Source organism: Canis lupus, chromosome 17, assembly GCF_011100685.1.
Source record: "Canis lupus familiaris isolate Mischka breed German Shepherd chromosome 17, alternate assembly UU_Cfam_GSD_1.0, whole genome shotgun sequence".
Lineage (NCBI taxonomy): Eukaryota > Metazoa > Chordata > Mammalia > Carnivora > Canidae > Canis > Canis lupus.
This window is the reverse complement of record NC_049238.1, coordinates 1,371,598-1,398,278: the sequence shown is the minus strand read 5'-3', so window position 1 is coordinate 1,398,278 and position 26,681 is coordinate 1,371,598. Positions and strand designations below refer to the sequence as shown.

General features: G+C 41.0%; 1 long non-coding RNA gene across 1 annotated transcript; it reads left to right on the top strand.

Moving 5' to 3' along the window:
* On the top strand, positions 1 to 26,681 carry LOC102156139. The gene is made up of 3 exons (XR_005371773.1): positions 1 to 120; positions 258 to 385; positions 26,254 to 26,681. It is a non-coding gene; the product is annotated as an uncharacterized LOC102156139 (long non-coding RNA).

Here is a 26,681-nt window from a genome sequence, read left to right as displayed (position 1 = left end):
CTTTTGGGCCACTTCATGGTAGAGGGCGGAAGAGAAAACATAGCTCAGGAAGAAAATGTAAAAATACTCTATTGCCAGTTTTACGTGAATGAGACTCTCTGGTCTGCTTTCCTGATGGAGGTGGGAAAGCACATGTTCATTACATCGAAGGCCTTGTGTGCCGTGCCACAGTCACGCCAGCTTGCTCTGCTGCTGGCCCTGGCTGTCAGTGTGGTTCGTACTTTGTTACACTTGTGACAGTCTCTATCCTCTTCCAGGATCAACCTCATTTCTTCAGAGGGCCAGAGGGTGAATTAAATGGAGACCTGAGGTAGTGGGACCACTACCTGGCCTGCTGGAGCTCCTTGAGTGTGGGGTTAATCCTCCCCATTACCTCTGGCATAAGGTATTGGTTTTTATTTCCTATCTTGCCTGGGATGGGGATGGGACACAGTTTCAGAGACTTCTGTTTGGCGATCCTACCACGATGTCTCCGACCCTACATGCCAATGCCCCATTGTGGGGTTCGCACCATCTGCCCAGTATATCTTTCCCAAATGACAGCCTGGTGAATCTGCAGAGCTGATGGATCCATTGCAAGCTGGACAGTGACCTAGGTTCCATTTATTACCTGACCCACATGCCAAAGCCTAAGAGGGGTAGTAATGACCATGCAGGTCTCCAGGTATTACCATCAAGTCTGAACCCGTGTCCAATGACCCTGGAAGTGTTTGTGTGTTTCTCTCTGCCTGGTGTACAGTTACCCAAGGAAATGGCATACATCCCTTAGTGGGGGTTGGGAGCATCATTGCCATAGTGCTTCAAGATCCTTCCTCCCAGGAGCATGGCCTCCTCTTCAATCATTGAGTCTTGGGTCCAAAAACTGGCTCAGGTCTGGAGACTGCACAAAAGGGTACTGCTCTCAGTTTCCCGTTCATCCATCTTTGATTTCTTCTGATGAATCGAGCAGCAGTCTGACTGGCTATCTGTCTATTTTGCCCCCAGGGGTACTGTGTTCTATAAACCATCTTCATAATTCTGAAGGTCAGGCCTCATTGGCTACCACTCCAACATTGCCAGTCATGATGATAATTGCATCCACCTGGCTTCCCATCTTGACGCGCTGCCACCTGGCCTCTATTTCTGCACAGTCTTGCCATCCCTGTGGTTAGAGTGAGCCTGACTCTGTAACAGCATCATCCTTCCTCAGTCCTGGCCCACACAGGACAGCACTAGGGCCTTGCTGGTGTGGGTGCTTCTCTTCCTCTGCCTTCCTTCTTGGTTTGGTAAATAGCAAGTATTCCATCTGGTGGGTGATCTGGACATACCGAGCACGTCCATCTCAGCATGCCTACTTCCTCGTCTTTCAATTCCTCTTTCCACGGTCTGCCACGCAATTCTGGCATTTCAGCTCATTTAACATGGCCCATTGATTTTTCCATGATCCCAGGAAACACCCCAGTAGCGATTTCACACCATCTCTTTAGGCTTTGCCAGGATGCTGAATCCCGTATCTCAAAACCGCTTCCAAATCAATACACTCTCTCTTATAAAAGCTTTTGTCCAGGACTGTTGCTCAAACATTCCTCAGAATCCAGTCCTGGGCATTCTCCTCTGGCTCCTGCCAGTACATATTATCTGAATCTTACAACTCCTTGTCAGACCCAAGCTATTCCAGCCAAGGCATAGCCCTAATTATAATCTAATGGCCAGCAAGGGTGGGGGAAGTCTTATCAGGGAGCAGCTCTGCATTCTCTTTAGGAGACAGTCTTTGTTTTTAACAAGAAGAAGTGGGCAATTATGCAGGACAAGCCTTCAGGGGAACATGGGAAGTCACCAGCCCAGACGTTCAACAACCCATGTGTCAGGGTTGCATTCTTTCCCGACCAGAATGCTGAGCTGCCTTGGTTGGGAGCTTAACCCTGATCTTCTTTGGGATTCAGCTACTCTAAAGATTAAGTGCAACACCTGTGTGGTATATTGAAAAATATGCCTACATGTCATAAAGATATCCACGTCTCAATCCTAGAATCTCTGAACATGCTCCATGGTAATGGAAAATTAGGGCTGTAGGTGGAATTAAGGTCACCAGTCAGCTGACTTCAAAATAGGAAGATTATCTAGATGGTCTGGGTGGTCCGGAAGTAATTTCTCCTCATTCCCACCCTGCCCCCATGACATTGACCTTGGCCAGCATTGCTTTCTGCAGCAGAGGTAAGGGCCAGGGTGAGCTGTCCTAGAGAGGACACCTACTGACAGTATCTATAGTAGGGATACAGAGAACACATCCCCGTGTCCATCACACCATGAGAAGGACGTTTGCTGTTTCCCCTACTGAACCATAAGGGATTTTCTATCCATTCTTATTTAATATTTTTTCACTTATGGACACTGAGGATATATATACTAACTTTCAGTGAGGTTATACTAGTCATTTTATTGATCTTATCTACAAAAAGTACATACCTGAATAGAGTAGGAGAATATCTTCAAAATACTGAGGAAAAATTACTGTCTACTTAGAATTTTGTGTCTTTCAGAAGTGCAGAGACATTAAAGGCTTCATGTAAATACTGACAGAAAGCTCTTCTTGAGAATATGCTCTGTTGGGAAGGAAATTTCGAGCCCATGAGGAAGGATGCACAGGGTATACGGGACAAATAAGTCACTAAGTAGTGAATGATCCTAAAGGAGAAGACAAATACTTGGAATCTGAAAACCCTCTGAAAGTTAAGGAATAACATGAAGGACACACACAAACAGGATTACATTTAGATGGTTTAAAAGTACTTCTGCTCCTTTATAAAAAGATAGAAATGTTCATTACATTTTGACACTCTTAAGTATATAATTAGTATTTGATGGCAATAACCAGAAAGTATAGAAATAGAATGTTTAACAAGCCAGTGACATAAAAATAAGCCGGTGAAAATAAATCAAAATATATCAATAACCACTACAAATGTAAATATTTTAGAGTTTTCTGTTAACCAGGGAGGCCAGAATAAAATTTTAGGATAATGTTTGCCACATGCATTTTATAAGAAACACACATAAAACATGACAGAAATGTTAAAGGACACAGATAAAGATATGCCATGCAAATATAAATAAGAAAAAAGAGCAATTGTAATATTAATATCAGAAACATAGATCAAAGAGAAAAAGCCAAAGATCTCTCTTAGGTGTGAGGTAGTTGTAAAAAGTCACAAAAAAGCTTAATCTTGTATGTTCCTAACAATTTAATCTCATATATGTAAAATAAAAATTGACAAAATTACATAAATGGAAAAGCTAGAACCTTACTTAAATATTTTTATCACAGTATTCTCAGAAATGAATAGATTAGCAAACTAGAAAAAAAAACATTTTACACAAATCTGATAAGTTTGATCCAATATCCATCTACACCAACAATTAAAGAACACACATTTTTAAAAGTACACATGGAAATTTCATTTAAAAGAAAATATATTTAATAACAAAGGAAGTTTTAAGATACCAAAAAAAGATCATTCAGACTTTATACTTGGAGTCCTATTTTATTTTATTTTATTTTATTATTTACTTTTTAAAATATTTTATTTATTTATTCATGAGAGATACAGAGAGGGAGAGAGAAGCAGAGACACAGGCAGAGAGAGAAGCAGGCTCCATGCAGGGAGCCCAATGTGGGACTCGATCCCGGGACTCCAGGATCATGCCCTGGGGCCAAAGGCAGGCGCTAAACCGCTGAGCTACCCAGGGATCCCCCAATGGAGTCCAATTTTATAAAATTAAAAATCAACTACAGAAAATAGTAAACAAAAAATTATTTTCCTCCTGTAAATTTGTGAATGTTAAAGCACATGTCAAAGTGTTTATGATTCAAAGAAGAAATTACAATGGAAATAAGAAGATGCTCATATATTAGTCAGGGTTGTACGGCGAAACCGCACACAGGTAAGGAGAGCCACTGGGAGGACCAGCTTGCTGGTGGTGGAGTTTCCAGACTGGCTCTGAAGGCTGAGGACCAGGGGCACAGAGGCCAAGAGACCAATGCTGGACTCAAACAGTCAGGACTGAGTCACCTCTCTCCTCCTCGTGATCCTACCAGGTCCTCACCGGATTGGGGGAGGCCCACCCACACCAGGGAGGGCGGATCTTCTTGTCTGCGCCCACCATCCAACGCTAATCTCTTCACTGCTTTGGTTTCTGCACAGATATTTACAGCTCTCATTGCCTGGAACGGAAACATTTGTCAACCAGGGGGTCAGGGCACTTCTTATCCCAACCACTGGCTAAATGTACATTCTTGCACAAGAGCGCATTCAGCCACGTAGCTCACGTTTCTGTTGGACGTGTGGACAAACACTTTGAGTTGCCTTTGGGGGAAGTCATGATACAAGTATTTTCCCGTTCCTAAGTATTCGCTTAGCACCTATTATGTTCCAGACCTTGGATCATTGACAGGTCATCTCATCATAATGACAAAGGTATTTGTTACTGAAATATTCTTCTGTTCACAGAGAAGTGCTCATGAGAAAAGTCTAGGTGGCCTGTGCCTCTTTCCTCCCTCCCTGTGTCCCCGTGTCTTCCTTGGCCACCACTCCGCCGATGCTCTCCTGACGAGTCTCCCGTGATATCACATCTCCAACCTTAATGGTCACGTCTGTGTTTTCATCCTGCTCGACCTTTTAGTCTCACCTGACAGAGCTGAACTATCCCAAAACATTTTTTTTTACAACAAATTCTCTCGGATGTCTTTTACCTAATTGGCTTTTTTTTTTTTTTTTTCCGTTGATGGCTCTTCCTCTCCATCCAAACCTTCATCTTAAAATCACTCAGAGTCCAATCTGAGGTCTCATTTCAACTCTACATACACTCGTCTCCTAGGTATTTCATCCATTCCAAGAACTTTCTGACACCATTTTTATGCTGATAACTTGCAAATTCATATGGCCCACCCAGATGTCTCCTTTGAGAATCAGATTTATATATATCCAACTGCTTACCTGACATTTCACCTTTAATTCTCCACATATGTCTCAATTTAAACATGCTCAACATGGTATTCTTGATGGGCGCTGCAAATCTGTGCCTTTCCTGGCTTCTTCCCGACACCACCATCTCCCAGGTTGCTCAGGCCAGAGCCCGTGTGCTTCACCAGCTTATGTGCCAATGACACTTCCTGCCAATCCCCCTTTAAAATACATCTTAAACCCTCACTGACATCGATTCAATGTTGTATCACCTCTTCTTCAAATTTCTACACCAAACTTCTATTTACTCCTCATACTTTAAGTCGTTATCGGTAGCATCTGCAAGCTGTTAACCCACTCACCCAAAGCCAGACCTCGTAAGCGTGCACGCCCCAGGGTGACCCTGCCCTAGACTCCTGCCATGCCCTAGCCCTGCACAATCAGCACCATCCTCAATCGTACCCGTCCCATACTTCTCAACCATTTTGTGACACGCATAAGATGCCTGCACTATATATAGCTTAATCTTCATTGACTTTGTAGACAGTTGATGAAATCATAACACACGTCGGAAAGGAGATTTAGAATCTTGAGCGTACAGCACAAATCAGAGGTGTGCAGCTCAGTAAACTTTAACAAGTAAGAACAGCTGTGTAATGAGAAGCCAATCAAATCAACAGGCACGGCATGCGTGGCTCTTGGAAGTCCCTGCCAGCCTCTCTTCCTGCCCCACTCCCCAGACTAACCACGGTCTGGACTTCTAACACCACAGATGAGCTTCCTTTGGGTGTCAGTTTTATATAAATGAAATGATGCAGCGTGTGTGCTCTGTGCCTCATCTACACCACTGCGCACCACTTGCGAGATGTATTCTTGTGGTTCCACGCGGCTGTGGTTCACATGCTCTCACTGTCACGCAAGGTTCCCCTGCAGGATGCGCCCCCCTGTGCTGGTCTGGTCTGTGGTCTGGTCGCTGGCACAGGTTCGGCGTGGGGCTGTTGGGAATAGCTCTGCTATGAACATATTTGTGCATATCTCTGGTGAGCATACAGGTGCACATTGCTCTTGGGTACGTACCTGGAGAGGAATTCTGGGTTGTGAATTTCTGGAAAATAAATGTTTATCTTTGGGGAATACTATTGGCGCGTCTACATAAATCACTCCCACCGGAAGAGTGGATGAGTTCAGCGCCTCCACATCAGCACAGATGCTTCAAATGTCAGCCTCCCTCTCCGTAATCCATTTGCGGGGGGAATGGCAGCAGTACCAAAGGTTTTGGTTTAATTTGCATTTCCTCAGTGAAAAATTACCTTGAAAACCTTTTAAAAGGTACTTAGTCAAATCTTCTGTCCATTTTTGGAATCGAATTATTTGGTTTTTAAAGCTTATTGATTGATGTTTTAAAATTTTTTTATATGTTATACAAGAGCTTCCAGTCAGAACAAAAATTGTAAACTGTGTAGGTATGTGCACATACATACATATGATTTGATGAGCAGAGGCTCCTTGTAGTTTCAAATGATCCATTTCTTCTTTATCGTTAGCATTTGTGAATTTGTCTATTTTTCTCTTTCATTTCTGTTAGTATTTATTTTTCTATGTTAATGCGTTAGGTGTACACACATATATACACATAAATGTATTCAAATATGTGAAATATAAGGATGAGATATAGTTCACTTTACGCAATTCTCTCATTTAAATTGCCCATTCAGTGGTTTTTAGCTCATACACAGACGCGTGCAACCATCACACAATTAACGTTAGCTCATCTCCACCACCCCCAGGTACCTGTGTCTTACCCATTTCCCCTCAGCCCTCTAAGCCCTGGTTGGGTACTAGTCTTTTGTGACTCGGTTCTTTCATTCTGCGTAATGTCTCCGAGGCACACCCATGTTGTGTGGTGTAACATAGAATAATTGTATTATTTGGCCAAGTTTTTATTGCCAAGTAATATTCCATTTGGAATGAAATGGATGCACCCCATTTTACCTATCCATCCAATAATCAATGAACATTAAGGTTGTTTCCACTTACTGGTTCTCACGATGAACAAACCTTCTACAGACCTTCGTGTGCAGTTATTATGTGGATGCGTGTTTGTATTTCTCTTAGGTATGTGCTGAAAGTGGAATTGCTGGTTCATATGGTAATTCTGTGTTTAACATTTGAGGAACTGCCAGGTAGTTTTGTAAAGTGACTGTACCATTTTGTATTCCTACCAACAGTGTATAAGTGTTCTGATTTCTCCCTTTTTTTGTTAATATTTCTTATTGTCTTTTGTTTATTTATTTATTATTTATTATTATTAATTAATTAATTAATCAATTTATTTATTTATTTATTAGAGACAGAGAGAGAGAGAGAGAGAGAGAGGCAGAAACACAGGTAGAGGGAGAAGCAGGCTCCACGCAGGGAGCCCGACGCAGGACTCGATCCCGGGTCTCCAGGATCATGCCCTGGGCCGAAGGTGGTGCTAGACCTCTGAGCCACTGGGGCTGCCTGGTCTGTCTTTTTTATCCTGGTTATAGATGTGAAGTTGTGTTTCATTTTTGGTTTGCCTTGTATTTTCCAGATGACTATGCTAAACCATGTGCTTATTGACTATTTGTATATCTTCTTTGTAGAAATGTCTATTCCAATCCTCTGTGAATTTTCTATAAAGATTTTTATTCATTTATTCATGAGAGACACACAGAGAGAGACAGAGAGGCAGAGACACAGGTAGAGGGAGAAGCAGGCTTCCTGCAGGGAGCCCGATGTAGGACTGGATCCCAGGTCTCCAGGATCATGTCCTGGGCCGAAGGTAGACACTCAACCACCGAGCCACCTAGGCATCCCTCCTCTGTCCATTTTTAATTTGGTTATTTTTATTTGTATTATTGAGTTTTTGGAGTTCTTTATATAGTAGTCCTTCATGAGATGTGTGATTTGTTTAAATTTTCTTCCATTTTGTGGCCTTTCACTTTCTTTTCTTTTTAATATTTTATTTATTTATTCATGAGAGACACAGAGAGGCAGAGACATAGAGGGAGAAGCAGGCTCCTCACAGGTAGCCCGATGCAGGACTCGATCCCCGGACCAGGATCACACCCTGAGCTGAAGGCGGACACTCCACCTCTGAGCCACCAGGTGTCCCAAGGACTTGCACTTTCTTAATGATATCTTTGAAGCACAGAAGTTTTTAATTTTGTGGAAGTCCACTTTATCTATCTTTTTATTGTTGTTTGTGCTTCCAATATAATATTTAAGAAACCACTGCTTGATCCAAGATCACAAAGATACATATTTGTTTTCTTTTAAGACTTCTATAGTTTTAGCTCAGTCTTTTGATACATTTTTAGTTAATTTTTTAAAATTTTATTTTATTAGGGGAGGGATGGGGGAGGGAGAGAGGGAAAGGGAGAGAGGATCTTAAGCAGGCTCCATGCCCAGTGCAGAGCTTGATGTGGGGCTTGATCTCACAACCCTGAGATCATGACCTGAGCCAAAATCAAGAGCCAGGTACTTGACCAACTGACCACCCAGGCGCCCCTTGCTAACGTTTTACATATGGTTTTAGGTGAGTATCCAGTTGTTCCAGCATCATTTCTTTTTTTTTTTTTAAGATTTTATTTATTCATAAGAGACAGAGAGAGAGAGAGGCAGAGACACAGGCAGAGAAAGAAGCAGGCTCCATGCAGGGAGCCCAACGTGGGACTCGATCCTGGATCTCCAGGATCACGCCCTGGGCTGAAGGTGGCACTAAGCCACTGAGCCACCCAGGGGCTGCCCTCCAGCATCATTTCCTGAAAGGACTGTTCTTTCCCTCATGTCATTCTTTTGGCATCCACGTTAAAATCAACTGCCCATGGGATGCCTAGGTGGCTCAGTGGTTGAGAGTCTGCCTTGGGCCCAGGGTCCTGGGGTCGAGTACTGCATTGGGCTCCTGCATGGAGCCTGCTTCTCCCTCTGCCTGTGTCTCTGCGTCTCTCTGTGTCTCCCACGAATAAATAAATAATTTTAAAAAATAAATAAAAAATCAACTGCCCATAAATGCGAGAATTTATTTCTAGACTCTCAGTTCTATTCCATTAATCTGTATGTCTATTCCTATGCTGGTGCTTCGTGTCAGTACCACACTTCCTAATTTCTGTAGCTATATAATAAGTTTAGAAATCAGGACATGAGACTCCCAACTTTATTCTTCTGTTTAGGGATTGTTTTGAGTGTTCTAGTTCTGTTGCATTTCCATGTGAATGGTAGGATCAGTTTGTCAGGTTCTGGGAAGAAAATGGCACCTGGGATTATCATGGATACTGCATTGAGTCTACAGATTAATTTGGGAAATATTCCATTTTACCAACATAAAATCTTCTGATCCATGGTCATGAGCTCTTTTGTGCTTATTCAGATCACTTTAATTTTCTTTCAAAATGGTTTACAATTTTCAGAGTCTAAGTCTCGCATTTCTTTTGTTTGTTTTATTTGTAATTATCTTTTGGATGGTATGGTAAATGAAATTGTTTTCTTGATTTCATTTTTAGATTTTTTCATTACTAGTATATAGAAATAAAGTTGATTCTGTATACTGAAGTTGTTGAAATTTTTTATTAGTTGTAATACTTTATAGTGGGTTTCCTGGGCTTTCATATATTTGCAAGATCATGCTGTCTGTCTACGAATAGAGGTGACTTTACTTCTTCCTTTCCAATCAGAATGCCTTTTATTTCTGTATTTTGGCTAATTACCCTGGCCGGAACTTCCACTGTAATGTGGACTAGAAGCAGTAAGAGCACTCATGCCAGCTCGGTTCCCTACGTTAGTAGCAAAGTACTCAGTCTTTCACAACCAAAGTCCATAGCAGCTGTGGAGTTCTATAGATTTTCTATACATCTATAGGAAATCTTTAGATTTTCTTTATCAAGTTGAACAGTCTCCCTTCTTAGTGTGGTGTCTTTTTATTATGAAGGGGTAGTTGATTTTGACTTTGTTTAATCTACAGAAGTTATTGTGTTTTCTGTTTTCCATTCTAGTAACATATTGTTTCCCTGGATTTTCACATGTTAAACTAACCTTGCATTCCTGGGATAAACCAGACTTCATCACTGTGTACAATCTTTTTTGTATGTCACTAGATTTGGCTTGCTATTATTCTGTTGAGGATTTTCACATGTAGACTGTGGCTAGTATTTGTTTTAATTTTATAAATGAGAAAACTAAGACTGCAGAAGTTCAGTACATATTCCACAGTCACATAATTGGGAAGCCTGGGATCTGCCTCATTTCAAAGTTCATGTTTTTTGGACTTTTAATGAAGACTTTGAGTTTAGGTGATATTCTTGTTTCTAAAATGGGAAATTCTGAATCAGAACAAGTATATTCTCTATTATCATGACCTCATGGGGACTTATTTTACCTCTAAGAAAGATCACTTTCTCTACTGCTTTCTTTTTTAAAAAGATGTCATGCTGTCTAAAAAAACATGCTAAAAATATCAATCAAACTTTTTGGCTAGCTCTCCATGGGTAAAAATACAAAAGCTATATATATATATATATGTATATATATATATATATATATATATATATATATAAAGGGATATATATATATATCTTTGTGTGTGTGATATATATATCTATATATCTATATATATGTATCTAATAGTTTCTGTATGTGGTGAAGAGAAATACACTATGTTGCATTGTAGATAATTCTCCTAGAATTTTCCAATTTAATTTCAGGTTCAAGTAGAAACTTATTATATATATTATAAAATTATATATATAATATAATATATATAAGTATATATAATATATAAAAATTATATGTATATATAAATTTCCACCCCTTATTTCTCCCATCCCCCACCCACCTCCCCTTTGGTGATCAGTTTTTTTTTTATAGTCAAGAGTCTGTTTCTTGGTTTGTCTCTCTCCCTCTACTTTTCTTTGCTCATTTGCTTGTTTCTTAAATTCCACATATGAGTGAAATCATATGGTATTTGTTTTTCTTTGGTTAACTTATTTCATTTAGCAGACTTATTTTACTTAGCTTTATACTCTGTAGCTCCATCTATGTTGTTGCAAATCCAAGAATTCATTTTCCTTATGGCTGAACGATATTCCATTGTATATATACCACCTCTTTTTTATCCATTCATCTATCAATGGACACTTGGGCTGCTTCCACAAGTTTGTAATGTAAGCAATGCTCCGATAAACATAAGCATGCATGTATTCCTTTAAAATAGTCTTTTTGTATTTGGGGGGTAAATACCCAGTAGTGTAATTCCTGGATAATAGGGTAGTTTTATTTTTAATTTTTTGAGGAACCTCCATACTGTTTTCAAGTGGCTGTACCAGTTTGCATTCCCTTCAATAGTGCAAGAGGGTTCCCTTTTCTCCATATTTCCTACACCCGTTGTTTCTTGTGTTGTTAGTTTTAACCATTCTGACAGGTGTGTTGGTGAAGGATAGAGTGGATCCCTGATGATGAGGGATGTTGAGTATCTTTTCATGTGTCTGTTGGCCATCTGTATGTCTTCTTTAGAGAAATGTCGCTCATGTCTTCTCATTTTTAATTGGATTATTATTATTATTATTTTGGTATTGAGTTCTTTATATATTTTGGATACTAAACCTTTATTTGATATATCATTTAAAAATATCTTCCCCCATTCATTAGGTTGCCTTTTAGTTTTGTTGATTGTTTCCTTCACTGTGCAGAAACTATTTATTTTGAGGTAGTCCCAATAGTTTATTTTTGCTTTTATTTCCCTTGCCTCAGGAGACCTATCTAGCAAGATGCCACTATGGCCAATGTCAGAGAGATTACTGCCTGTGCTCTCTTCAAGGATTTTTATAGTTTCTGGTCTCACATTTAGGTCTTTAATCCATTTTGAGTATATTTTGTGTATGGTGAAAGAAAATGGTCCAGTTTCATTCTTTTCTATGTTGCTGTCCAATTTTCTCAGCACTCTTTGTTGAAGAGACTTTTTCCCATTGCATATTTTTTGCCTCCTTTGTCAAATATTAATTTACCAAATAATATAAGCTTATTTTGGGTTTTTTTTTTGTTCTATTATATTGATCTATGTGTCTATTTTTATGCTGGTACCATACTGTTTTAATTACTACCACTTTGTAATATAGCTTGAAATCTGGAACTATGATACCTCCAGTTTTTTTCTTTATTAAGATTTCTTTGGCTACTTGGGTCTCTTGTGGTTCTATATAAATTTTAGGATTATTCTAGTTCTGAAAAATTAATGTATTAAGATGTGTAATTTCCATAGGAATGACATTCTTTAAGTAAGATCAATTAAAAGATGATTGATAGATGATAGATTTTTTAATGAATTTTTCTATCCATCCCTTTTGGACCTAGAATTGTGCCATGGAGACACTAATTAAAATAATTGTTGTTGTGTTAATCATATTATTGTAACATACCTACATTTCTGCTGGTGACCATCATGTCACTAAAATAATGAATCCTATGATTCATTGCAAAATTCTAGATCCAGTGTCCCTTTTCAAATTCACTAACACTTGGCTTTAAGTAAAACTTTTCAATAAAGCATTTGTTGGGCAATATTTCAGTTAGCCAAACCAGTTTTGTATTTTTCTTAAACTCCCTCATCATCTGGTACAGCTCTGGATGTGTGTCAATATCATTAAAATAAGAACATATAAAATTAATTTATAATTCCCAAAACACTACATGAATATGAGATGTCAATAGTGATGAAAAGAGTAGTAGCCACTCAGTAAATATGAGTCATCTTTGATGTCTTTGTTTGCAATGCTCTTACAATCTCAGAGTCATGTTTGAACACATGACAGAATATATAATTGGGTCCTTAATCATTTGTTGAAGATCATTACGAGTTTTAAAGAGGACATGTAGGTGCCTATTGACCTGGAAATGCCAGATTACATGCAAAAAAAATTATAAATCTAATAAAGGATAGTAGGGGCAATGAAGACTGATATTGACCATGAGATATTTCATGTATATGTTCTGAAGATGAAAATGGACACAGTGAGACCCCACTCACAATAACTCCGGAATTAATTGTTAAGTGAACACATAATAATGTTTATGTGAAATATATAGAACAAAACATCTGCAACTCATAAACTTGATGATGTTGAGGCAAGTTGTCCAAGAAAATGTGAAGATAAGACCAAAGTCACATGGCCTTCTCCCAAATAAAATGTTCCCTCTGGTGTAGAATGAAAAATTGCCTACCAATTTTTCTGACTCACTAATACACAGCTGGTATTTCCTAATATTTCTTTTATAAAAGAGAATAGTTCACCTTCTGTGTCAGATATAAAGTTATTTCATCAGTTTCTTTGAAGTCAAGTAAATGGAAAGCACAACTCAAATCAACTTAAACATTATTCTCGTAAGCAAGAAGTCCAGAAGTAGATTGGTTTAACAGTTGGTTAATTAAACGTTGCAACCATATAGTTAAGAACCCAGTTTCTTCCTCAAGACTTCTCGATCTTCCTCAGGCCACCAGTTATCACTCAGCTGAACCATATTCATGGTTATAAGATGGCTGTCATTCCAGACATCACATCCAGACAGGAAAGTATTCTCTGGAGGAATAAGAGACAGCTCTCCCTTGTGTCTCTTAGCTAAAGCAAAGCCAGATTTCCTTTTAAAAACCCATCAGACTCCTCTCAGATCTGATTGACTGGAATTGTGTCAGGTGCTCATGTCCAAGCTCATCACTGGCCAGGAGATTGAGAACACCATGATTGGCTCAGTGAAGGAGGCAGCTGGATACCACACAAAACTGGAGGCTCTCCCTACCATTAAGAAAAAAGTGAGGAAAGATGCTGGGTAGACAACCAACAATAACTGTCAGTAACAGTTCTCTACTTAAATGTATGCGTTCTCATATAGCCAAGGCTATGTATCTCTTTCCCCCAAGATAAATACTGATGTAATATTTTAAATGTATTTCCTTCTTACTGGAAGTTTAACCTTGATTTATGCTTTTTCTGCCCCTTAAAAACAAAGGTAATGAAAATCTTTGGGGAAAATAATGCAAGCACCATAACAGACTGGAGCTTTGTAATAAGAATGATTTCATCTGTGGGCTAGATCCTCAGTTAACACATACGATTGCTATCTAAAATCCTCTTTTCACATGTCTCTCCCTGGGGGTTTTTCTGATTGCGGCAGTTGTTTTTCATATTATGTCTGCATTAAACATGAAATTTCAGCTGCCAGAATTGAGCCTTCCTTCTCCTGACAAGATTGCAAACAGCTTAGCTGCAACCATTAGGATCAACATAAACAGTCTCCTGAAATGAGTAAATGAGTTCAAGTGCACAGGGCAGAAACCTCATAAAATCTGGAGGCCACCAAAAGAGGCAAAATTACTTGAGTGTCATTGTCAGATACAAAAAGGAATGAAGAGAAAGGTCTAGATCTTCTTCAGAAGGGCCAGGAAATGTCCATCGGTAACGGGTCATATAGCTAGGTCCCCGTGGGCATCTCAAGGGTTAAGAAGAGCTATACAGAGTGTCAAGAAGTAGAAATTGTATGAGTGACCCCACAAATGAAGCCTTCCTGATCTTCTCTGTTAGCTATCTCAAATGGTGTCACACCCAAAAGAAACTCAAATTTGACTCCAAAATCTTGAAAGTAAGATGTCTTAACTAGTGAAGAATTGGCAGAGAAAATAACATTGAATAACATGAGGAGCTTCTTCAAGATTCTCTTTTGACACCTGTGTCTGTTTCTCTCTACTTGGCAGCAACTGCAACCCTGCTCTTCTGGCAATTAAAACCTAAAGACCTGTCCAGCCACCTGCTTTCTTTCTAAAAGCTCACAATTCCCCCACTATTCTTTCCCTCAATCCAAAATCCCCCTGTCAGGGTTTCTTAACCTTGGCACTGTGGACATTGGAGGCCAGGTAATTCTTCACTTCACTCTCCTCTGCCCTGTAGATGTCCATCAGCACTTATGGCCTTTGCTGACCTGAAGCCAGTAGCACTGTCCTCCTATGAGCACCAAATGTAAATGAAGCCATTGCCAGATTTCTCTGGGGGGGATGAAATTGCTCCTGCTAAGAAGTACTGCTATAGGTAATTCATACCTTTTTTGGTTTTAGAACCCTCCTTCCCCCAACATTTCCCCATTCACATTCCCATCTCTCACATCCTGTGAGCAAAACACAAAACTTTCATCAGAATCCATCTTTCTAAGAAGGTCAGGGATGGAGGATCATTTTTCTCTTCATCACATGGACAATCAGGTGGAAACTAAGACTAAAAGAAAGCCCAGTATTGATGCTAGGGGACCAGAATGTTTGCACTCTCAAAACACAGAGCTGGAATAAGAGCATCAGATGTAAAGCAAGAAGTAAAAAGTCCTGGAAACTAAGAAAAGTGGGAGCAGAGGGCAAGATGGAATTAACCCAAAATATTTGGGATTGGGTTCTGAGAAAGAAAGAAAGAAAGAAAGAAAGAAAGAAAGAAAGAAAGAAAGAAAGAAAGAAAGAAAGAAAGAAAGAAAATGAATCTATTGCTTACTCTTTTTGGGTGTCAACCATAAGCAATAGACATCAACTGGTCACTTTGGAGGAGACTGGATGGGACCACAAGGAGAAATGACAAAAAATAAAATAAAATAAAATAAAATTAAATTAATTAAAAAACAAGGAGAGGGTAAGGAGCACAGCCTCAGGAAAGGAGCCAGAGGAAAGACAGACAAGCTGGACTGAACACCTCAGTACGTCCATATCAGGTGCTGTAAAAGAACTAGACATTCATGCTAATAGTCCTTTATATTTGGGATGCCTTACACCTACAGAGTATAATATGGTTAAAACTGCTGGTATTAATCTCATTTTAGAGGGAAAGGAAATTTACAGTTGCAGGAGTAGCACAATTTCTAGTCTCTAGGAGCTTAACTGCTGATTCAGTAGGAAAAAGCAAGTGAAAAGTCTAAGAAAAACCTTTTAAAAATCAAGTATAGAATATCATAAGACAATGAACGTCTTCTATGGCAATTTCACAGGAAATCATTTTGAAGAGGGAATAAATGGGGGCACCACTTGGCTTGGAATATAGGCTGCCTGGAGAAGAAGGGAGACACCAGTTGATAGCTCATTCAATACCTCCAAGACCCTGATGAGACGTTACCTGCCACCCAACACTGCCCGTGAGATTAATCAAGTAACTGGGAGGAAACAAACACAACGCAGCTGAGCCAGGGCAGAAATCTCTGTCCCTGCCTTTATCCTTCACCAGGCTTACTCATTTCAAGAGGTTTTATTGCTTACAACTTTATCTATATTCTCACACTGGGTAAAACTCTACTCCTGAAGGTCGCAGAGAAGATGTATTTGCTAAGGTATTCATTTAAAATTTCCATTGAACATACATGTATACAAAGTGCACAACTCGTAAGTACACAGTTCAGTGATTAATACTCATGATTACACTCTGGCCGACACCACTGAGGTAAAGACTTGGAACGCTACTGGCACATCTGACCTCATCTCTGCCCCCTTTTCCTGTGATGTCCCTTTTCCTGGAAGGTAGCCATGCATCTGATTCCTAAAATCATGGAAAAGTTTCTTAAAAATTTACACAAAACTAACCATTAAGCATCTATTCTTCTTGCCTGGCTTCACTGGCTCAACATTTCGTGTGTGAGGTTAATCTCTGTTGTGGTTCTATGGCTCCACGGTTTCCTGTTGGATGAATATACCTCAAGTTATACGTCTGTTCTAATTGGGAGGACATTCGGAGAGTGCAGTTTGGGGTGATCACTTACAGGTCTTCGAGCATTTTTAATCCTTCCTTTTGGAAGGTGAACATCTGTCCCTATTTGGTTGGGAAGAGCAATTGCTGGGTGTATCTGTGCACAGTTTAAGGCAGATTCTGCTTAGTTTTCCAAAGTACGCCGACATGACTGTGGCTCACTAATTGTATTTACTGTGTAGTTTTCCATTATGTGATGTGCCACAATATATTTATTTTTTCCACTCCTCACATCTTTTGGTGACCTGCCACAACATTTCTGTCATGTAGGTGAGCATGTGTATCTATATAGATGTGACTAGAATTGCATTAGGAAATCGAATTGACGTGCCAACAGTAGCTGTGCAGCCATCAATGGATGAGAGTTGACCTGTATTGTTATCCACCATCTTGGAGGCAATTTATTTCCACTTACTGCTTTATTTCCTCACCATTTGTCTTAGAAGTCATCTATTGTGGTTATTGGCATAGACTCTGACCCTAGAGTGTTTGGGTTGAATCTGAATTTAACCACTTACTTAGTTTTTTAATTCCCCTTGATTTCTCCACATAAAATTTGAAGTGATGGTAGTAAAAATACCCCACAGAGTTACCAAAGTGACCAATAAATTCATATATGTAAGCACCTAGCACCCTACCTACTATATAATCAATTATATGTAAAATATTAACTTAAATTTGTTATTATTCTGATATTAACTCCATTTAAACATAGCAGTTATTATATAGTAAATGTTCAACAAATGCATGCTTAAGGTCATTATAATGCTATTTCTTAACTCATCAAAGTAAGCCATTGTCTATAAAATGTGTTTTATAATTAATAAGGATGTAGTAGCCTTACATCACTAGCCCTCATATAATACAGAATTATATAATAATTTTTATTAAATTAGCAAATATTGATTACATTATGTATATTGATCACATTGTTGGTTACATTATGTGTTCTAGTTTCCTGAGGCTGCCATAACAAATTACCACAAACTGGATTGCTTAAAAAAATAGGAATTTATTATCTCATAGTTCTGGAGGCCAGAAATCCTAAATCAAGGTGTTGGCAGGCTCATCCTCCCACTGGAGTCTGAGGGAGAGTCCTTCTTTGCCTCTGCTGAGATTCTAGTAGTTTGCCAGTAGTCTTTGGCATTCCTTGTGTCATAGCTATGAAAGTCCAAGCCCACATGATCTTCTCTCTCTCTCTCTCTCTCTCTCTCTCTCGTCCTCTTATAAGGACACCAGTCATATTGGATTAGGGCCCATCCTAATGTGCTCATCTTAACCTGACTACATTTCCAGAGTCTGTTTCCAAATAGGGTCACATTCACCTGCACCAGGGTTAGGACTTTAACCTATCTTTGTGGGGGACACAATGCAACCTCTACACACAATTATATAACTATTTGATGAAACTCCAGTAGAAATTTACATGTACACTATTTCTTCTATAAATTTTTCCTGATGGCTCTCCCAATGATCCATCATTTGTGCCACATTTGTAATCACTTCATTCCAGATGATCTACTATGGCAAATAATCCATCTCTTCATCTTCCTGAGAACTTCCTTTCAGAGCCTTTTATTCTTCTCTTGCAGTTTGCCCTGGTTTTGTTTAGACCTACTACATCTTTGTCATATATCCTACCAGTATTTGGGTGAGTGCTTTCTGCATTCTAGACCTACTTTTTCTTGATTTACTCCCAGCTCTCATTGAAAGATACTCTCCATTGTCTTCCAAAGGAAGAACGTATCATGGGCAGATTTTCTGAATCCTTGAATTTAAAAAAAAAAATTACTTGATTCTATCTATTTCACAGTCATTTGATAAGTTGGCTAGGTATAAAATTCTACATGGGGATATTTTTTTCCTTCCAATTGTGAAGGGAACGCTTTGCTCTTGTCTAGCACAAAATATCTTTCTTAACAGGCTACTGCCTTTCTAAGTTTTGGTCTCTTGTATGTAATTGCATTTTTTCATCTCTCTGTAGAAGTCTTAGGAATTTTTTTTCTACTTTTCCACTGACAGACATATATAGAGAGAATATATATTTAACTTGGCTTTTCATATTACGAATTTTAATGGCTCTCCCTTATCCTCTGTACGCTTTTCACAGCATGCTGCTCTTTACTTTATAGATGCAATGTCTTTTCTTATCACTCTAAGATTTAGAATTGTTAAATGTTTCTTTTCCTTTCTGCATTATCTCTCTTTCCTCTCTGCTCATTTTGGTTCAATTGCATTTTTTCCCTTTATCTCATTGAAAACTACTTGCAGATGTTAAGAGGTAGCTGTATATGCATCTGTGAATAACATATGAATGAGCTAACTGAAAGTTCAGAATGCCTGAGTAAAGCTTGCAGACTGGTCCACGTCATTGTGGAGTGATCAGGATGGGGGGTGGACAGCCATTGCATTTTAGGATCTCAAATATATGTCAATGGAAATGAGCCTATTTGGTTTCTCCAGAGAACAATCCTCCATTCTCTTGCCTGAGTAGTATATGTCTGGGGCTAGGGATTCCAGTGGCAGAATAGCTAATTATTTAGGGTCTGTCTTTTTTTTTTTTTAATTTTTTTTTAATTTTTATTTATTTATGATAGTCACAGAGACAGAGAGAGAGAGAGAGAGGCAGAGACATAGGCAGAGGGAGAAGCAGGCTCCATGCACCGGGAGCCCGATGTGGGATTCGATCCCGGGTCTCCAGGATCACGCCCTGGGCCAAAGGCAGGCGCCAAACCGCTGCGCCACCCAGGGATCCCCAGGGTCTGTCTTTAATACAGTATTTAAAAAACTATCCTGTTCCCAGACTCTTGGTCTACTTCCTTGTCTTCTTATAAAATAAATCAGTATTCTGTTTTTTAGAGGTGTGGATGGACTACTGAGGAGGCTGGTTAGTATCACAGTGAATGCACAGGGCTGGGAGGTGTGACGAAGGGTGGGCCCACTCCACACATGGGTACTCAGTCAGAATACCTGTCTGCTGTTTGATGCCTCACTGTTTCATTTCTGTGAAACTGATAACCAACAATCCCTGAGATTTCAGGTATTTTGTTTGGCAGATTCGCTTGCTTCTCTTTGATATCATCCTATGTATATATTTTATTGTAGCTTCCTCCTCTCTGCAAAGTGAGTTATGACTCTTCCATAAAAAATTTTTTGCTTTCCATTCATCCTCTTGGTTGCTATGGATTTAGAGATTTTTTTCTAATTTCCCAGTATTTTGAGAACAAGGAAAAGGGTATGTAAATACATGTGGCCAATCTGCCATCATTGACCAGAAGACTCAACTAAAGGTTTTCATGTTTATTTTTTTAATATATGATTTTTAATATGACTGGGATGTGTTTTTAGTTCATGGTGTGAGGAAGGACCTACATTTCACTTGCTTGTTTGCTTTATTTCAAATAGCGATCCAGTGTCCTGGCATCAAGTGTGGAATGATGCTTTGCTTTCCCAATGATATGTGAGGCTTCCCTAACAGTTTGTGTATATTTTAAATCATGTTAGATTCTGTTTCAGAGCTTTCTCTATTTTTAATAGCATTGTTTTCTCTCTTGATATTAAAATGGTGCTTATTCATTTTTGAAAACTTGCAAAATTATAGAAAATTACAAGGAATATAAAAACTGCACCTCTCCCACTCCACACCGTGTTTATTTCTCCCAGGACTATAATGCACACGTGCACATGATAAACAAAATTGGAGCTTGTTGCATCTATTATCGAATAATCTTTAGTCACTTATCATTAGATAGTAAACTCTTTCTTATCACATTAGCGATTCTTCTCCAACATGATTTGTAACTGTTTAAGCATATTTTATCTTATGGATATGCCATACATAACTTCTTTAAGTAGTTTGCCAACATTGGGTATTATGTAAACTTAAGTTGTCTATTTGCAGTTCAAAACTGATTTGTCCTCTTCATGTGTGATTCTTGGATGGCTTGTGAGCAGCTTTCCATCCCAGTTTATTGAACATGTTGTGGTTTTTCTTAGAAGCTCTGGAATCTTTTCAAGTCATAGACCAGGGTGTTTGACGTGGGGGACACAATGACTCCACCTGGGAGCTTCACAGGACGTCTGCCACTGTCCACACTAGTCTCCTTGGTGTGTGACCCGCAGTCTGCAGACTGCAGCCTCCGCAGGTTGGTTTCCATGGCACACTCCATGTCGCCCACCTGACCACTGCCAGTTAATGTACACTTTCTCTCTAGACACTGATTATTGTCTTTGCCATGCTAGACTTTATTTTTAAAATTACCACAGCAGTTATCAGTTTCAAACATATTATACAATTTGTTTTTTTATTATACCTATTTTTTTGTGCTTGTCCTCTCTGCATAGGCGAGTGTAACCTTCATGATAGGCATGTTTGTTTAACCTTCATGATAGGTGTCTTTGTTTTAGTCACTGATACGTCTAGGCACTAGAACAATGTTTGATCCATAACAGATACTCAATAAGTCTTTTTGAATAAATGCATTTTATCTTTTATTTTTATTCTTTTATTCAGTCAGCATTTATTGTACAACTAGATTAGGCCCTCCTGTGGGAATGAATTGATGTACACTTACTTCCTTCCTGAGAGCAGCCCTTTGGGTAGGGCAGAAACGAGAGAAACAGCAGCTGCAGTAGGGTGTACAGGGCCTCCCAGTACAAGGATGTGGGATAGTGGGATCCGGAAGGGAGGATTCAAGGGGAGAGAATGCTTGGTATGTGTGCAGAAGGGAGTGTTTGAATGACACTGCCTGTGACTAGAAGGTCCTGGTCATGAGCCTCGCTGGAGGGAGATGTGCGGGGCGGGAAGCACACACCAGAGCAGGAAGCATCTTGGGGAAGGAGTCTGCACTTCCTCTTGAAGTTAGTTGGGAAAGGTTGAGAGATTTGAAGCTACATGATTAAATATGCGTTTTAAAAGGTCACTTTGAATTGTGTGAAGGATGAATTGGAAAGGAGGTAGACTGGAGGCAGGAGATCATTTTCTAAGGGATGGCTGCCATCAAGATGAGAAATGATAGGGCAAGCAGACGTCATCAAGGTGAGGATTGAAAGCAAGGGAAATACTTCGTGAACAGTTGAGTGGTACAGCTGACAGGGTTTGGTGGTCAGTGTTTAGAAAATAGATTATAGGAGCGAGAAGGGGAATCTCAGAGCATACAGCTGGGGTCCTTGTTTTGCTGACAATTTAGATAGTGAGGTTTCTATTTACACATGGGAGATTAGGGACAGGAAAATAATAATTAAATGTTAATGTGCTTATCTTAATGTGTATAGTATATATCCGGGGAAAGTATCTTGTAGGCAGGGCTACGCGAGTGAGTCTATACTTTAACATATCTATCTTGCACATAAGTAAATATTTGGGATTTGTAGCCTGTAGGTGGCAACTGATACAATTACCCAAGATGTATATAAACTGTCAGAAAATAAAAAAAAAAACTCAGAGGAAATCTTGAGAATATAAGTAATTAATTGACAGTAGGGGGTGAGGTAAAGAGAGAAAAAGAGGCATCCTATGAAAATGAGGTTCTAGAAAGGAGAGGGAGAAACCAGGAAAGAGGGAAACAAAGCAGCATCAGAAGAAAAGAAAATGGTTTGCCCTCAGCTCATCCGTGACCTTGGGGAGGGCACATTCCCTGAAATGATGGAGGAGACGACGCCACGGGTGCCATCAGTGTTCTTGTTTTAATTTTAAGTGGCTTTGAGTGGTTTTAATAAAGAGAAAGAGCAAGTTAGAGTAGGGGTGGCCCAAGGGCTTATGGACGTCTTGTCCACATTTGAAAGGAAGAATATGCTGCCGAGGTGTGAAGCGACAGGCCCGGCCGGCACGGTGGGGCTCGGCTGCATGCCACCCTCCTGCTCACCTGCAACTGGATTTGCTCATCTGCTTGGCATTTTGAGAATGGAAGGCAGCTTCCTGACACTCCTCGCTTATTCACTCATTTCTACTGTGCCTGAGAAGCAAACCGTGTCACATTCAGAGCAATCATACATTATGGGGACGGACAGTCTTGATCCCAGACGCCTTCCGTAGGATACTAACATTTCTGGATCAGCCATGTCGCTGTGACACCTAGACATGAAGCAGGTGGCAAAGACACACAGACACTCCATCCAATCTGTTGTTGGGAGATCAGCTGTTGCAGACTGCCGAGGAGCACGGAAGCGAGGGAGAAGGACTCGGTTTGCGGCTGCTGCCAGGCATGACCTAAATCCAGTAGGAGAGAAGTTGAAAACAAAGCTACTTTTCTAAAGTTCCTGACAAGCTCACGGAATATTCACCAGCCCTCTCCTTACGGATCAATGTCACGGTAATGATCCCTTTGACAGCATCCTATCAGTCGCCTGAAGAGACAGCGCCAACCCTGAGCGTTCTGTTTTCATTAAGTGACGAGTCTCCCCCCCTTCCCTCCCGCGCCCTGTTACCTAGTCTGAGTGGCTCTTGGGTGCTGCTCTCTCTCGGGTGCTGCTCTCTCTTCGGTGTCCTGGGCTTTCCCGTGCGGCCATGGGTGTCTGTCGCACGTGCTGATGTCGAACCCTGAATACAAGGGGTGCTGGGGGTGGCCGGGACTAGAGCCCTGGGATGCACACCCATGAGTGGGCCGTACGCCGGGACTAGAGCCCTGGGATGCACACCCATGAGTGGGCCGTACGCCGGGACTAGAGCCCTGGGGTGCACACCCATCAGCGGGGCGTATGACGGGACTAGAGCCCTGGGATGCACACCCGTGAGTGGGCCGCATGCCGGGCCTCCACGCTGGGAGCAACGACGCAGCATTGGGCCGATACCTGCCAGTGCCAGGCTCCAGCCTACGTGAGTTGGGAGTATCAACTCATCTAATTCTCAGACAAACCAGATTCCAGGCTGTCATCCCTGACTGCCCAAGGGAAAACAGAGAGTCAGGACAGGAGCCCCTGCCCACTCCCGTGGTGAAGGTGGTGAGGGTGGTGAGGGTGGGAGCCATGCGGGCGCCCGGGCGTCTGGCCTGGCTCTGGCCTCTGCACCTGCCTGCAGCCTAGCATCAGAGCGAGCGGCCGTGGGTGCGGGGACGGAGTGTTTAAATCACGTCTGAGTACCTGTGGCTGGGCCACTGTCTTCTACTCTCCTGGTGAAAACTCCTGCTTTTTCACCATGCTACTATCTGGGTACCCCCACCCCAACAGATTTTTAGCAAAAGTATCTCTTTAAGAATTTCCACATGGTGGGTGCCGTTAATAGCATTTTAGTGACGGATCTCAGAGCATGATTAACAAAAGCTTCAGAGAATGCAGCACTCATTTGAACAATGCAGAAGGTGTGAGGAATTTCAAATTCAAAATGACAAAACGTCCTGCATGCTTAGGCGCTCCTGTATTTTTACTACATGACTGGAGTGTCAAAATTCCAGCTTCTTGTCTGAATATTAATTAGTATTTAAGACTCATTAAGCTGGTTTTAGTGATTTATTTCATTCTGTAATTAGATATTATAATTAGATTATCTCTATCAGATTTTCAACTTTCCTTTAATAAGAAAATGTTCAATAAATACAGATATAAATTTATCACATTATAACACATCATTTGACCCAGGTTATAAATCTTGTTTTGAAATAATGGAACAATAACCCAATGATGGCATGGTATTTTTGTTTTTATATGAATACATATTTTCTGGGTGGTCAATGTGTCCCAGTGGTATTTTGGGACCTTTGTTAAGTGACGTAACTGCCTCACGGTATTAAATGTGACCTTCAGAATTCAGAGGAGAATTTATGGAGTGGCACCCTATACTGCTGTATTATGTCATTTATAGCCATTCTAAAGAATGGTTCCTTCCCATAAGGAAGTAACTCCTTACAGAAGACAGCATAAAATAAGATATATGCAATAAAGTGGAATGAGAGCCAATTAATTATTCCTTGTCCTCTATTTTTGTTACCGGACAGTTATGTGTACAAGCGTGTGGTGTAAAATCCAACCCGAACGTCAGGAGAAGGTGTAGGGATTGTACCCACTTAGAGGAGATCGTCACATAATTCTGCTAACAGAGAGGTTGAATCTGTCTCCTTTGCTATAAATTGAGCAAAATTTCAAGGTTGCTTTCGTGGATCATTTAAAACAAAGATCAGGGAATGAAGAAGCCATCCGAATCCTTTTGGTCTGGCTCCCAGGACGGCCTGCGCGGGGTTGTTTGCCTCCCACGCTGGCGCCTGGGCCTGGGTTCAGCCTCTGTCTGACTCTGATTCGCGAGCGGTAGATGCTGCTCGGAGCCGGTCCTGAGGGACGCTGAGCATTTGCATTTGATCTTCAGCGAGGAGACAGAGGTAGAATTTAGATTCAGGAGTGGTTCCCCATGATTTGGGTCTACTTTCTTGTTAAAGAAATGAATACCATATTTTCTTAAACATAAATGTGGACATATGGTCTGACACATGCTCTGAAAATGGGACAGAATATTTGAAATCAGGTCTGTCTCAGTCAATCCGGGACATATGGGCACTGTTCAGAGTGATTCTGAATCTGAATTTCTTATTCTGTTCCGAAGCCCAATAGCCACTGCGTCTGTGGCTGTTTGTCACTTGATGGCAGACTCACTGCCACTCTGCTTGGTAAGAGTTATTCTAGGTGCCAGGATCCCAGCGCAAGCAGAGTCGACGAAAGCTCCTGCCCTGTGTGTTCTTGCCCAGACTCTTCTGCAATAGGAAGATATATTGCATTTTATTGATTATTATTATTCGGCTATGTTTCAAAAGGAGCCTTACGGGGTTTAGTGTAGAATAATATTTTTAGCCTTGAGAATTTGGGCAAGAGGTTACCAGTGAACACATGCCTTGCTCTTCATTTGGCATCCAGGAAGGCCAGAGGAAGGGGCAGGGACCCCGGCGGGAGAAGGAGGCTCAGGAGTGTGGCCTGGGTACAGATGGGTTTGGGGTAGCGGGCAAGGAAACCTAGCAGGAAACAGAATGCTGGGTTAGGGACCCCGCAGGTAGAAACGTGATACAGGAAGGAGGGTGGGTGACCCTAAGTGAAGAGGGAGGTCGGCCTCCTAGAACCAAGGCTGGTGTGATGCTCCTAATGAGTTGCTCTCCCAGAAGATCTGGGTGCTCACCTGAAACGGGATCTGTCCTTGGAAGGACAGGTGAAGCCAAAGGACCCGTGTGTCTCCCGTGTGCACATTCAAAGGTGCCGTTGGCCTGTCAGATGGTGACGGTGTCATCAAGAGGGTGCCTGTCCTTTGGACATTAGCTGGCGCTGGAGCCGGGTGACGTTGGCTGTGTGGGTGCACCGGGGGGAATGTCTACTGCTCCCCGGAGAGGGGGGAGCCCTGGGCACTCGTCCTCAGTCGTAGGAAACAGACCACAGCCTGGACACACTGCTGTGTGTGCTGAATCCCAGCGAGGCACTTCACCCAGTGCAGACTGTGGCCTCGCCAGGTTTGTTTCCAACTTCATCCCCCCAAAATCAGTATTATTGAAGCTGTGTCGCCCCCTTTAACGACGTTGGTTAGTCCTCTTGTCCACCAGTTTGACCTTTAGCCATGCTCTTCCTCATTCCAGGATCCACAGAGCCACCACCAAGGACTTGAGCCCTCTGTCTGTCAGTGACGACCACGACTCCCACTTCTGCAGTAGCTGGATTCTCTGTGCATGTGCCCCACCACATTTCTGTGTCTCTGAGCACAACCATCCTCCTCCTCATCCTCAGAAGTGCCAGGCGGTCACGAGGGCCTTACGTACGTCAGCCAGGTTGCCCTCACCATGCGTCCTCCACACAGCTCCAGTTGTTCACCCCATTTTACAGATAAACACAGACCGAGAGCCAAGTATCTGCACAGAGGTGCCTAGAAAGTAGCAGAGCTGAACGTCAAGTCACGGGGTCCAGCTGTAGCCCTCAGGAGCGAACCACATTCCTCCTGCCTTCTGATCTGTATGTTAGCTCAGCAGTATGGGAGGGTTTTTAAGAATCATTATTTCTTTTCACTCAA